Here is a 13,687-nt window from a genome sequence, read left to right on the forward strand (position 1 = left end):
CCAGCCAACCTACCAATGCAAAAATAGTACTAAGAGGAGAAAATGTTAATTCTTTCCATTCCTTCCCACCTTGCACAGCTTCTACTTATGCTGAGTAGATCAGATCCTATCTCAAATGCTCAACCTGCATTTCACATTATGTAGCAGAATTGCACCTTTAAGATGAACTATGGCTACAATCTGAAGACACAATTGCTGTCAGAGTTTCTAGCTGTCCACTTAATTCACATAGAGCTTTCATGCATTGCAAGATGATTCAAAACTTATGGATCTGTACCTGTAGTGTATGTACCCGTCTACCTTTAAGGGAACTATTGAATGTAACCGTTCACCTTTAAGAGAACTACTTTAGGTGTGGCACTATTTGTTTGGCTTCTGTATACTGTAATACCGATAGTGACCACACCAGTATATAAGTGTTGTGGCAGGATTGCTGGGGCAGATTCGCCCGGACCTTCGAATAGTAAAGACCTGTTTGTTTGTTACTTCTGAAGTCTGTGTATTTATTAACTGCACAACCCACAGACTTTACAGTACCACTGTCATATTTTGCCAAGCAGCTGAGGTCTCAGTAACCAGAAAGAAAACACACACCAAACTGGGCCAGGATGTGTGGAAATACCTACTGTGCATTCCTTGTCCAACAGACCATTCTCAATTCACACAATGGCTGTACTCTTGAAACATGCAGCAGTCAACCACATAACACGAAGACAGATGCTGAGCAAATAAGTGGAGAAACAATTTTGCAGAAATAAAATTACTATGGAGGAAAAGCACAAAAGCCACGAAGCACTGCATGTTGTACAAAGATCATCGTTGAAGCTACAGCGTACCTCAAGTCTTTTACAATACCACTATATTTGCAAAAAATATGCAATCTTTCAAACCATTGAAAAGTAACCAAAGTAATGCCAGTGTAGATCCTAAGCCAAGTAATTATATTGAGCGGGAACAGAAATCTACATCAGGTTTATCTTCCACAACTGCTTCAGGAAGTGCTTCTTAAAAGCAGGGCTTAGAATTTTACCCAAAATTAGTTTTGGGGGATTAACTACCTAGAACATCAAATGACTCATTCATTAATAATCAACATTCTTAAATAACTTTAGACAATGAACATAATGTATTACATTCAAATTGACTGTCAGCATTGTACCACTTACTGCCCCATCCACAGTATGGTTGCCACCATTTTCATTGCGACTTTCGCAAGGGTGGCCTAGATGGCCACCTGTTTCTGCCGGGAGCTTATTTAGAATATGCTAAGTGGGTCCTTACAAAGACCACTGCAAGCCACTCAGAAAACAACCCAGGTAAATTATTGTAAAAAAAAAGCTATTTATTGAGCCAGGAAGAGCAATGCTCAAGCCCACTGGCACTAACCAAATGAGGCCAGACTGTCAAAATAGCTTGGGTCTCACAGCAAGTACTTTGTGTGGGCAAAGTGAGCACTGCTCAAGTGAAAATCTACCCAATACAGTCTGTCCTTATTTTTATATTTCTATTATGAATTTCAATATCCACATTCATAATTAAAATTGTCAATATAAACTTGTAACCACTATAATTGGACCCTTCCACCAGCAGAGGCCTTGCAGCATCATCACTGGTGGGAGACTATAATTCTAGCGTGACGGGAAGTGCGCAGTGACTGAAGAGTTTGATTATATTTATCCCATGTCACTGCAGAGAGCAGATGGCTCCTGTTGTCTTGTTGCTGTTTCTATATGTGTCACCTGCTCTGGTTCGGTCTCTCCCTTTAACTTCTTTCTGCTTCTCTTTTTCTCTTCTATTGTTTTGGGTGCAGGTCATGGTAGGACAGGAAAAGGAGCAACAGAAAATGGCAACAGCCATACCAGGAACGGGGTAGTACTGCCATTTCAGTCACTGCCCTGCTCCCACCACTTTAAAACAGAGATTGAATTACATCTGCACGCCCTGGTCCAATTATTACTATATAGGTTCTCTCCCAGCCCCCAAACTGGCCTTAATCCGTTTCATTTCCTGTGATTTTTCAGTCATAACAAAGGGTTTCAACCCGAAACGTTGACTATTTCTCTCTCCACGGATGTTGCCTGGCCTGCTGAGTTTTTCTAGCATTTTCTGTTGTTATTTTGGATTTCCAGCATCTGCAGTATTTTGCTATATTACTGTAGGTTGCATTTGTAGTGATGTTGTAGGGTAAATGCGGCCCTAAGGGATACTTGCACACGCTCTCCCCAATCACTTAAACAGCCTCTCCATCCCATCGCTCCCATCATCTCCCCATCCCTTGACCTTCCCACTACCCATTCCCCTTCCTACCACATCTTCACGCCTATCACTACCTTTACCTCTTCCCCTTCAAGCTAGCTATTGAACCTATATCCTTACCTCCTCCTTGCTCCACAGTCACTCAAGTCACCATCCACTTTCCCTACACCAGAGATCCCCTCACCCTCAACCAGTTTCCCTGCTCCCGTCCTACCCTTCCATCCTATCCATTTCCTTCAGGAGATAATTTTGCTTTCAAAATTCAATGTTCAAAATCAACAACATCATGCCCAGACTTTTGGGAAAGGCCAAGGCCTTCAAGTAAAAACCTTTAATGAAGACATTAAAAGACACACAAGTCAATAGATAAGTCAGTTTTACATTTTTTTGGTTAAAACTCGTATTTTGCACAGGTATGTTTACATAAGAATTGACAATAGAAAAAGTTGACAAAAACAAAACACACTACACTGGTGTCCCCCAAGCACCTGCAGGTATTACCATGCTATTGCTGTTTTCTCTTGCACCCCTGTTCTCCAAGTTGCTCTGCTACCTACACAGCACCACAGTTCACAAGCAGCTAAAGCCGCCTCTGGTAATTATGCAGATGTGTCTGTGAGGTTTCTAATGCAACATAAAAACAAGCTTGTGCGTGTGCAGCTGTTAACACGCCAATGATTTTTAACTGTGACTGCTGTACAGTCCCTAATGACAGTAACATACAAAGGATCAGCACATGAGAAAAAAAACCTTCACTGGTCCATCCAGGCAGGTTGTGCTGCTCAGCCTGCCAGTTGTACAGCCAGAAAACATCACTACCACCTTCTACTGTGGAGCTTGTTATATTGCCTTCAAGGGCAGAGCTTCTCCAGAACTGTTCAAAAGAAACCCTTATTTTGCTTACCTCAGACACAAGCAGCAGCCCCGCCTTGTTCACTTTACCATGTTATTGCCAGAATCATGATTGTGTTCAGCAGTGGTGTGATGAAGTAAATGCAACCGGGTGTATCCCACTGCAAATTAAAATTGCCCAAGTGTTTATTTTAAACTTAGCAATTGCTGTTCCTTTTGAAAACTTCATACTTTGCAAGCGGAGGTGCAGTAGGCACATGGTAGATCACTTTATTCTGCACCAACAACAACTTGCATTTATACAGTGCCATTAGCACAGAAAAACGTCCCGGGTGCTTCACAAAGGTGTAATTGAAGAAAGGGATGCGGAGCCAAAAAAGAGATACTAGGAGGGGTGACTGGGTCAAAGATGAGGGCTTTAAGGAGGGTCTTAAGGAGGGGGAGATGGGTGGGCTTACAGAGGGAATTCCAAAGCATGGGGCTTAGGCAACTGAAGGCACAGCCACTAATGGGTGGCAGAGGATGTACAAGAAGCCAGAGTTAGAGAAGGAGAGTTTGGGTTGTGGGGAGAGGATTATAGGGCTAGAGGAGGAAGTTAGATATAGGGAGGGGCAAAACCATAAAAGGATGTAAACATCAGGATGCAAATTGGAGGTGTTGGGGGACAGGAGTCACTGTAGGTCATCACGGACAAGGGTAATGAGTAATCAGGATAGCAAACAGTGAACGGGATAGGATGCCGGCAGGAGAGCATTGGAATAGTCAAATAGTTCTGACAAAAGGTCATCAACCTGAAACATTAACTCTCTGTCTCTCTCCACAGATGCAGCCTGACCTACTGAGTATTTCCAGCATCCGCAGTGTTTTGCTTCTGTATTGGAAGAGTCAAGTCTGGAGGTGACAAAGGCATGGATGAGAGATTCCACAGACGATGGGCTGAGGTAGAGGTGGAGATGGGCAATGTTGCAGATGTGAAAGTAGGCAGGCTTTGTGTAATGGGGAAGATGTAGGATCAGAAGCTTAGCTCAAGACAGAATAGGACACAGAGATTGCAAATAGTCGGGTTCAGTTAGAGATTGTGCCCAGAGAGGGGGATGTAATCAGTGGCAAGGCTACAGAGCTTGTGGTGGGGGCCAAAGACGATGGCTTCCTTCTTCCCAAAATTTAGCTAGAGGAAATTGCGGCTCATCCAAGACTGGCCATCAGACAAGCAGTCTAACAATACAGCGGTAGTGGGAGTTGAGAGGTAGAGTTGAATGCGGATGGTAAGGGGCAATACGTAGGAGGAAGAGGAGGGGGCTAAAGATAGATCCTTGGAGAACGTGGGAGTTAATGGTGCGGGGGTGGGGAGACAAGCCATCTCTACAATTCTGTGAAAGCAATGACCCACATATTGTATGATTTTGATTTAAGCTCACTAGGAAAAAGTAGCGTTCTCTCATGAATTTCATTTCTGTGCATTTTGCACAAAGGATTTGTGCAAAAAGCTTAACCACAGTCAATTGATGGGAAAGCAAAAATGCTGCTCTTCAACTGAGTTTTAATTTGATTGTTTTCCTTCCTTTCCTGAAAGTGTCAAATGATGCTGGGATACCATTCCAGGAGCATCATTAGAACCTCCAATTACTTCACCATTCTTGACACGAGATTGGACAACAATCTCGGAACATGAGTAGGCCTTTCCACCCCTCAAGCCTGTTCCGCCATTCAATGAGATCATGGCTGATCTGCGATCTAACTCCATAGTGTGGTTGGGGAGGGTTTAAACTAAATTGGCAGGGGGCTGGGCACCAGCATATAAAAGTAGAAAAGAGGAATAAGGTACATAAAGGAGGGAGAGCGTTGGATAATACTAGAGAAGGAAGTACTACCATATTAGATAGGAGCAGATTAAGAAGGACTACGAGGAATACAAAGACAGGTTTGGCACGCATGTAAACGCACAAAGTGTGGTGAATAAGTCTGGAATAAAAAGCTAGCATCAGTAATCAGACTATGAAGCTACCGGATTGTCGTTAAAAACCCATCTGGTTCACTAATGTCCTTTAGGGAAGGAAATCTGCCGTCCTTACCTGGTCTGGCCTGTGACTCCAGACTCTCAGCAATGTGGTTGACTCTTAACTGCCCTCTGAAATGGCCTAGCAAGCCACTCAGTTGTAACAAACCACTACGAAACACAATAAGAATGAAACCTGACGGACCACCCGACATTGACTACAGGCACGGCAACAGCACACCCAGCCGACAACGTCCTCCTCACCAACAACTGGGGACTTGTGCCAAAATTAGGAGAGCTGCCCCACAGACTAGACAAGCAAAAGCCAGACATAGTCATACTCACAGAATCATACCTTTCAGCCAATGTCCCAAACTTGTCCATTACCATCCCTGGGTATGTCCTGTGCCACCGGCAGGACAGACCCACCAGGGGTGGCGGCACAGTGGTATACAGTCGGGAAGGAGTAGCCCTGGGAGTCCTCAACATTGACTCCAGACCCCATGAAGCCTCATGGCTTCAGGTCAAGCATGGGCAAGGAAACCTCCTGCTGATACCACCTACCGCCCTCCCTCAGCTGCTGATCAGTACTCCTCCATGTTGAACACCACTTGGAAGAAGCACCGAGAGCAGCAAGGGCACAGAATGTACTCTGGTGGGGGATTTCAATGTCCATCACAAAGAGTGGCTCAGTAGCACCACTACTGACCGAGCCCTGAAGGACATAGCTGCCAGTCTGGACCTGTGACAGGTGGTGAGAGAGACAAGAGGGAAAAACCTACTTGACCTCGTCCTCACCAATCTACCTGTCACGGATGCATCTGTGCACAACAGTATTGGTAGCAGTGACCACCGCACAGTCCTTGTGGAGAAGAAGTCATGTCCTCAGTGTGAAGACACCCTCCATCGTGTTGTGTGGCACTACCACCATGCTAAATGGGATAGATTCAGAACAGATCTAGCAGCACAAAACTGGGCATCCATGAGGCGCTGTGGGCCATCAGCAGAGCAGAATTGTATTCCACCACAGTCGGTAACCTCATGGCCCGATATATCCCTCACTCTACCACTACCATCAAGCTAGGGGACCAACCCTGGTTCAATAAGGTGTGTAGAAGAGCATGCCAGAAACAGCACCAGGCATACCTAAAAATGAGGTGCCAAACTGGGGAAGCTGCAACACGGGGCTACATGCATGCTAAAAAGCGGAAGCAGCATGCTATAGACAAGGCTAAGCGATCCCACAATCAACGGATCAGATCAAAGCTCTGCAGTCCTGCCACATCCAGTCGTGATTGGTGGTAGACCATTAAACAAACGGGGGGAGGAGGCTCCATGAATAGCCCCATCCTCAATGAAGGTGGAGCCCAGCACGTGAGCACAAAAGACAAGGCTGAAGCGTTTGCAACCATCTTCAGCCAGAAGTGCCAAGTGGATGATCCAGATCAGCCTACTCCCGAGGTTGCCACCATTACAGAAGCCAGTCTTCAGCCAATTCGATTCACTCCACATGATATCAAGAAACGGCTGAGAGCACTGGATACAGCAAAGGCTATGGGCCCTGACAACATCCCGGCTATCGTGCTGAAGACAAATGCTCCAGAACTAGCCGCACCTCTAGCCAAGCTGTTCCAGTACAGCTACAACACTGGCATCTATCCGTCAATGTGGAAAACTGCCCAGGTATGTCCTGTCCACAAAAAGCAGGACAAATCCAATCCGGCCAATTACCACCCCATCAGTCTACTCTCAAACATCAGCAAAGTGATGGAAGGGGTCATCGACAGTGCTATCAAGCGGCACTTACTCACCAATAACCTGCTCACTGATGCAGTTTGGGTTCCGCTAAGACCACTCGGCTCCCAACCTCATTACAGCCTTGGTCCAAACATGGACGAAGGAGCTGAATTCCAGAGGTGAGGTGAAAGTGACTGTCCTAGACATCAAGTCAGCACTTCTCAGAGTGTGGCATCAAGGAGCCCTAGCAAAACTGAAGTCAATGGGAATCTGGGGGAAAACTCTCCACTGGCTGGAGTCATACCTAGCACAAAGGAAGATGGTTCTGCTGGCTGAAGGTCAATTATCACAGCTCCAGGACATCGCTGCAGGAGTTCCTCAGGGCAGTGTCCTAGGCCCAACCATCTTTAGCTGCTTCATCAATGACCTTCCCTCCAACATAAGGTCAGAAATGGGGATGTTCGCTGATGACTGCACAGTAGTGCCATTCACAACTCCTCAGATAATGAAGCAGTCCATGCCTGCATGCAACAAGACCTGGATGACGTTCAGGCTTGGGCTGCTAAGTGGCAGGTTACATTCGTGCCACAGAAGTGCCAGGCAATGACTATCTCCAACAATCGAGAGTCTAAACACTGTCCCTTCACATTCAACGGCATTACCATCGCCGAATCCCCCGCCATCAACATCCTGGGGGTAACCATTGACCAGAAACTTCACTGGACCAGCCAGATAAATACTGTGGCAACAAGAGCAGGTCAGAGGCTAGGTATTCTGCAGCAAGTGTCTCACCTCCTGACTCCCCAAAGCCTTTTCACCATCTACAAGGCACAAGTAAGGAGTGTGATGGAATACTCTCCACTTGCCTGGATGAGTGCAGCTGCAACAACACTCAAGAAGCTCGACACCATCCAGGACAAAGCAGCCCACTTGATTGGCACCCCATCCACCACCTTAAACATTCACTCCCTCCACCACCGGCGTACCGTGCTGCAGTGTGTACCATCTACAAATGCACTGCAGCAACTCCCCAAGGCTTCTTCGGCAGCACCTCCCAAACCCACGACCTCTTCCACCTAGAAGGACAAGGGCAGCAGGCACATGGGAACACCACCACCTCCAAGTTCCCCTCCAAGTCACACACCATCCTGACTTAGAAGTATATCGTCGATCCTTCATCGCCACTGGGTCAAAATTCTGGAACTCCCTACCTAACAGCACTTTGGGAGCACCTTCACCTCACAGGCTGCAGCGGTTCAAGAAGGCAGCTCACCACCACCTTCGCAAGGGCAATTATGGATGGGCAATAAATGCTGGCCTTGCAGCGACACCCAAATCCATTAAACAAATTTTTAAAAAAGGTTGGTGAGCTACAAGCACAATTAGCCATGTGGGAATATGATGTAGTGGCAATAACGGAAACGCGGCTTAAAAATGGTGAGGACTGGGTGCTTAATATTCACAGATACAAGGTGTTCAGAAAAGATAGGGAAGGAAAAAAGGGAGGTGGGGCGGCAGTATTGATTAGGGTAGACATTATAGTGTTGGAAAGAGAGGGTGACCTTGAGGGGACAAGGACTGAATCCATTTTGGTTAGAGTTGAGAAGGAAAAAAGGGTATGGTCACACTATTGGGGTATTCTACAGGCCTCCAAATAGTGAGAGGGGGAGGTTGAGGAGCAAATCTGCTGGGAAATCGCAGGGATATGCAAGTGCTATAGTGTGGTGATATTGGGGGACTTTAATTACCCAAATATTGATTAAGATAATGTTAGAGTAAAGTGAAAGGAGGGATAGGAATTTCGGAAATGTGTTCAGGAGTACCTCCTTGACCAGTATGTTCTTAGCCAAACTAGGAAGGAGGCATTGCTGGATCTGGTGCTGGGGAATGAGGTGGGCCAGGTCGACCAAGTGTCTGTGGGAGAACACTTGGGTACGAGTGATCATCGTATCACAAGATTTAGATTATTACGGGAGAAGAGCAGGGAACAATCTAAAGTAGATGAGAGGGGATCTAGCCAGGGTAAAATGGAACCAAAGATTGACAGGAAAAACTGTAACGGAACAATGGGTGATCTTTAAGGAGGAGATGTTTCAGGGGTACAGGCTAGGGGGAAAAGGTAGGGAACCAAAGCCTTGGATGACAAGGGAGATAGAGAATATGAAGAAACAAAAAAAAGAGGATGCATGATGCATGTCAGGTAAATTCTTCAAGCGAGAACCAGACCAAATACAGTAAGTTGAGAGGGGAAGTAAAGAGGAAAATAAGACTGGCAAAGAGAGAATATGAAAATAGAATGGCAGTTAATATAAAAGGGAACCCAAACATCTCCCACTGGCATGTAAACAGTAAGCTGGTAGAAAGAGGTGAGGTGGGACCTGTTAGGAACAAAGGAGACAATATATGCTTAGAGGTGCAGCGCAAGGCTACACTACTTAATGAGTACTTTGTATCGGTGTTTACTAAGGAAGAGGATGCTGACAAAATATCAGTAGAAGCAGAGATGGTAGAGGTAATGGATGGGGTGAAAATTGATAGGCAGGATGTACTGGAAAGGCTGGATATGCTTAGAGTGGATAAGTCACCTGGCCCAGATGGCTTGCATCCCAGGTTGCTAAGGGAAGTGGGGTGGAGATAGCGGAAGGGCTTGCCATAATCTTCCCTAGATACGGGGGAGGTGCCAGAGGATTGGAAAGTGGCAAATGTGGCACCCTTGTTCAAGAAAGGGTGCAAGGACAATCCTAGTAACTACAGGCCGGTCAGTTTAACATCAGTGGTGGGTAAGGTTTTAGCAACAATAATCAGGGAAAAATTAATGGGCACTTGGGAAGGTTTAAGTGAATTAGGGAGAGCCAGCGCGGATTTGTAAAAAGATCATGTTTGACTAATCCAATTTAATTTTTTGATGAAGTAACAGTGAAGGTTGATGAAGGGAATGCAGTGGATGTTGTCTATATGGATTTTAAGAAAGCATTTGACAAAGTACCACATAAAAGGCTGGTTAGCAAAATTGAGGCTCATGGAATAGGAAAGTCAGTGTCAGCTTGGAGAAGGAATTGGCTTAAGGACAGAAAACAGCAAGTCGTGGTAAATGGTTGTTCTTCAGACTGGAGGATGGTAGACAGGTGGTGTTCCCCAAGGGTCAGTGCAAAAGACCACTGCTTTTTTGACTTGGATAATGGAATACAGAGTAAAAGTTCAACATTTGCCAATGATACCAAACTTGGAGGTGTGGCAAACAGTGAGGAGGATACCAGTTGACTGCAACAGGACATAGATAGGCTCGTAGACAAGTGGCAGATGGAATTTAATAGAGAGAAGTGTGAGGTGATGCATTTTGGTAGAAGGGATAGGGAGAGGCAATATAGACTTGATGGTGAACCTTTATAAAGCTGACACTGACCTTCCTATTCCATGAGCCTCAATTTTGTTAACCAGCCTTTTATGTGGTACTTTGTCAAACGCTTTCTTAAAATCCATATAGACAACATCCACTGCATTCCCTTCATCAACCTTCACTGTTACTTCATCAAAAAATTAAATTAGATTAGTCAAACACGATCTCCTTTTTACAAATCCATGCTGGCTCTCCTTAATTAACTTAAACCTTCCCAAGTGCCTGTTAATTTTCCCCGATTATTGTTTCTAAAACCTTACCCACCACTGATGTTAAACTGACCGGCCTGTAGTTGCTGGGATTGTCCTTGCACCCTTTCTTGAACAAGGGTGTCACATTTGCCACGTTCTAAAGAGTGTGCAGGGACAGAGGGACCTGGGGTTCACGTGTATAGATCTTTGAAGGTGGCAGGACATAGAGAGTAGTTAGCAAAGCATATGGGATCTTGGACTTCATAAATAGAGGTATTGAGTACAAAAGTAGAGAAGTTATGCTGAACCTTTATAAAGCTCTGGTTAGATCACAACTAGAGTATTGCATCCAGTCCTGGTCACCACACTTTAGGAAGGATGTGAAGGTCCTTGAGAGGGTGCAGAGGAGATTGTGTGTACAAGATTATGATGGGTTTGGATAAGGTAGATAAAGGCTGTTCCCATTAGCTGATGGTACAAGGACTAGGACACAGATTTAAGATTTTGGGCAAGAGATACAAGGGAGATGTGAGGAAAAACATTTTACATAGAAGATAGGAGCAGGAGTAGGCCATTCGGCCCTTCGAGCCTGCTCCACCATTCAATGAGATCATGGCTGATCATCCAAATTCAGTACCCTGTCCCTGCCTTCTCCCCATATCCCTTGATCCCTTTAGCCTTAAGAAATATATCCAACTCTTTCTTGAATATATTTAATGAACTGGCCTCCACTGCCTTCTGTGGTAGAGAATTCCACAGGTTCACCACTCTCTGGGTGAAGAAATTCCTCCTCATCTCTGTCCTAAATGTCCTACCCCTTATCCTTAGACTATGACCCCTGGTTCTGGACTCCCCGACCATCGGGAACATCCTTCCAACATCTAGTCTGTCCAGGCCTGACAGAATTTTATAGGTTTCAATGAGATCCCCTCTCAATCTTCTAAACTCCAGTGAGTATAAGCCCAATCGACACAATGGCCTAGAAATTCAGTTGGGCGCGCCAGCCGTTAGCGCCTGAGGAGTAGATCTCGAGCGCTAGGCGCTTAGCGCCCGGGCGCAGCGCGATCTGCGCCTCGCCCCAACTTCAGTACACATTTAGCGCCGGCGCAAAGTCTTAGCGCGCGCCCTGCTGCGCGCGCAGATCATGACGTCATTTCGTCGTGCAACGCCCCGAACCGGAACTTCACTCGCGCCGGCCCATTGTGCGCCGGGCAGCCCTAACGACTGTGAAGTGGAACGGTACACAGCCGATGCGGGCCGCGCAAATTAAAGGGCCCTCCTGTACTAGAAATGGTACGGCTGGCTGGCGAGGAGTAGGAGTAGAAGGTGGTGGTGGAGGAGGGGTGGTGGTGTGCCGGGAACACATAACAAACTGATGGGGAGAAACCCTCCCCAAAACCACAAATACACCAGTGTCGGCCTTTCAAAAAAACAAATCCACCCTCCCCCTTTAAGAGCTCACCGGAGCCAGTGTGTCTGCCGTCAATCAGCAGATCGCCGCACTTGCCCTGCGCCCAACTTCCGGTTTAGTGCCCCGGCCCGCCAGCTTAGCGCCTAAAGAGAGGCGTGCAGCGCCAGTTTTAGCGCTCGAGCAAACTCTAAGGGCGAAGCTAATGAATATCGGAGAAGTGGCCTCGATTTTGCGCCGGGTGCAAACTTTAGCGGCCGCCCGACTTTACCGCCCCAAAAGTGGCTACAATGAATTTCTAGGCCAATCTCTCTTCATACGTCATTCCTGCCATCCCAGGTATCAGCCTGGTGAATCTTCGCTGCACTCCTTCCATGGCAAGAACGTCCTTCCTCAGATAAGGCAACCAAAACTGCACACAATACTCAAGGTGCGGTCTCACCAAGGCCCTGTACAACTGTAGCAAGACATCCTTGTTCCTGTACTCGAACCCTCTTGCTACGAAGGCCAACATACCATTTGCCTTCTTAACCGCCTGCTGCACCTGCATGCTTACCTTCAGCGACTGGTGCACAAGGACACCCAGGTCTCTTTGCACTTCCCCTTCTCCCAATCTATTGCCATTCAAATAATAATCTGCCTTCCTGTTTTTGCCACCAAAGTGGATAACCTCACATTTATCCACATTATAGTGCATTTGCCATGTTTCTGCCCAATCACCTAACCTGTCCAAATCGTACTGGAGTTTCATGACATCCTCCTCACAGCATACCCTCCCACCCAGCTTTGTGTCATCTGCAAATTTGGAGATATTACATCCAATTCCCTCGTCCAGATCATTAATATATATTGTGAACAGCTGGGGTCCTAGGACCGATCCTTGCGGTACCCCACTAGTCACTGCCTGCCACTCAGAAAACGACCTGTTTATTCCAACTCTCTGCTTTCTGTCCGCCAACCAGTTCTCTATCCAAGTCAATACCTTGCCCCCAATCCCATGTGCCTTCATTTTGCACGCTAATCTCTTATGCGGGACCTTATCGAAAACCTTCTGAAAGTCCAAATACACCACATCCACTGGTTCTCCCTCATCTATTTTACCAGTTACATCCTCAAAAAATTCCAGTAGATTAGTCAAGCATGATTTACCTTTTGTAAATCCATGTTGACTTTGTCCGATCCTGTCACTACTTTCCAAGTGTTCTGCTATTACATCTTTTATAATAGACTCTAGCATTTGACCTGGAATTCGCTGCCGATGAGGGTGGTGGGAGCGGAGACGATCAATGATTTCAAAAGGAAACTGGACAGGCACTTGAGGGAAATAAACTTGCAGGGCTACAGGGAGAGAGTCGGGGAATGGGACTGACTGGATTGCTCTACAGAGAGCCGGCACAGACTTGATGGGCCAAATGGCCTCCTTCTGTGTCGTAATGACTATGACTTGCCTTTGACCCATATCCCTTAATACCTTTGGTTAACAGAAAGCTATCAATCTCCGATTTAAAATTAACAATTGATCTAGCATCAATTGCCATTTGCGGAAGAGAGTTCCAAACTTCTACCACTCTTTGTATGTAGAAGTTTTCTTAATTTTACTCCTGAAAGGTCTGACTCTAATGACCACCAGCCCTAGAATCCCCAGCTAGCAGAAATAGTTTATCTTTCTCTACCCTATCTGTTCCCCTTAATATCCTGAAAACTTCGATCAGATCACTCCTTAACCTTCTAAATTCTAGGGAATACACCCCTAATTTGTTTAATCTCTCCTCATAACTTAACCCTTGAAGTCCAGGTACCATTCTAGTAAACCTACACTGCACCCCCTCCAAGGCCAATACATCTTTCCT

At 46.0% G+C, this 13,687-nt stretch overlaps 1 protein-coding gene across 22 annotated transcripts in view; it reads right to left on the reverse strand.

Moving 5' to 3' along the window:
- Positions 1-13,687, reverse strand: part of LOC147124680 (adhesion G protein-coupled receptor L3-like) — a 783,432-nt gene that overhangs the window by 682,988 nt on the left and 86,757 nt on the right. Inside the window, exon 2 of one of the 22 annotated variants that reach the window (XM_085991363.1) lies at positions 3,161-3,269. The exons of the other annotated variants lie outside the window; for them this stretch is intronic. The gene's annotated coding sequence lies outside the window, so the exon portion shown is untranslated. The remainder of the gene's footprint in view (positions 1-3,160; positions 3,270-13,687) is intronic. 22 annotated transcript variants of the gene reach the window in all.

Source organism: Somniosus microcephalus, chromosome 1, assembly GCF_052327205.1.
Source record: "Somniosus microcephalus isolate GS21.2 chromosome 1, FLI_Smic_1.0, whole genome shotgun sequence".
Taxonomy (NCBI): Eukaryota; Metazoa; Chordata; class Chondrichthyes; order Squaliformes; family Somniosidae; genus Somniosus; species Somniosus microcephalus.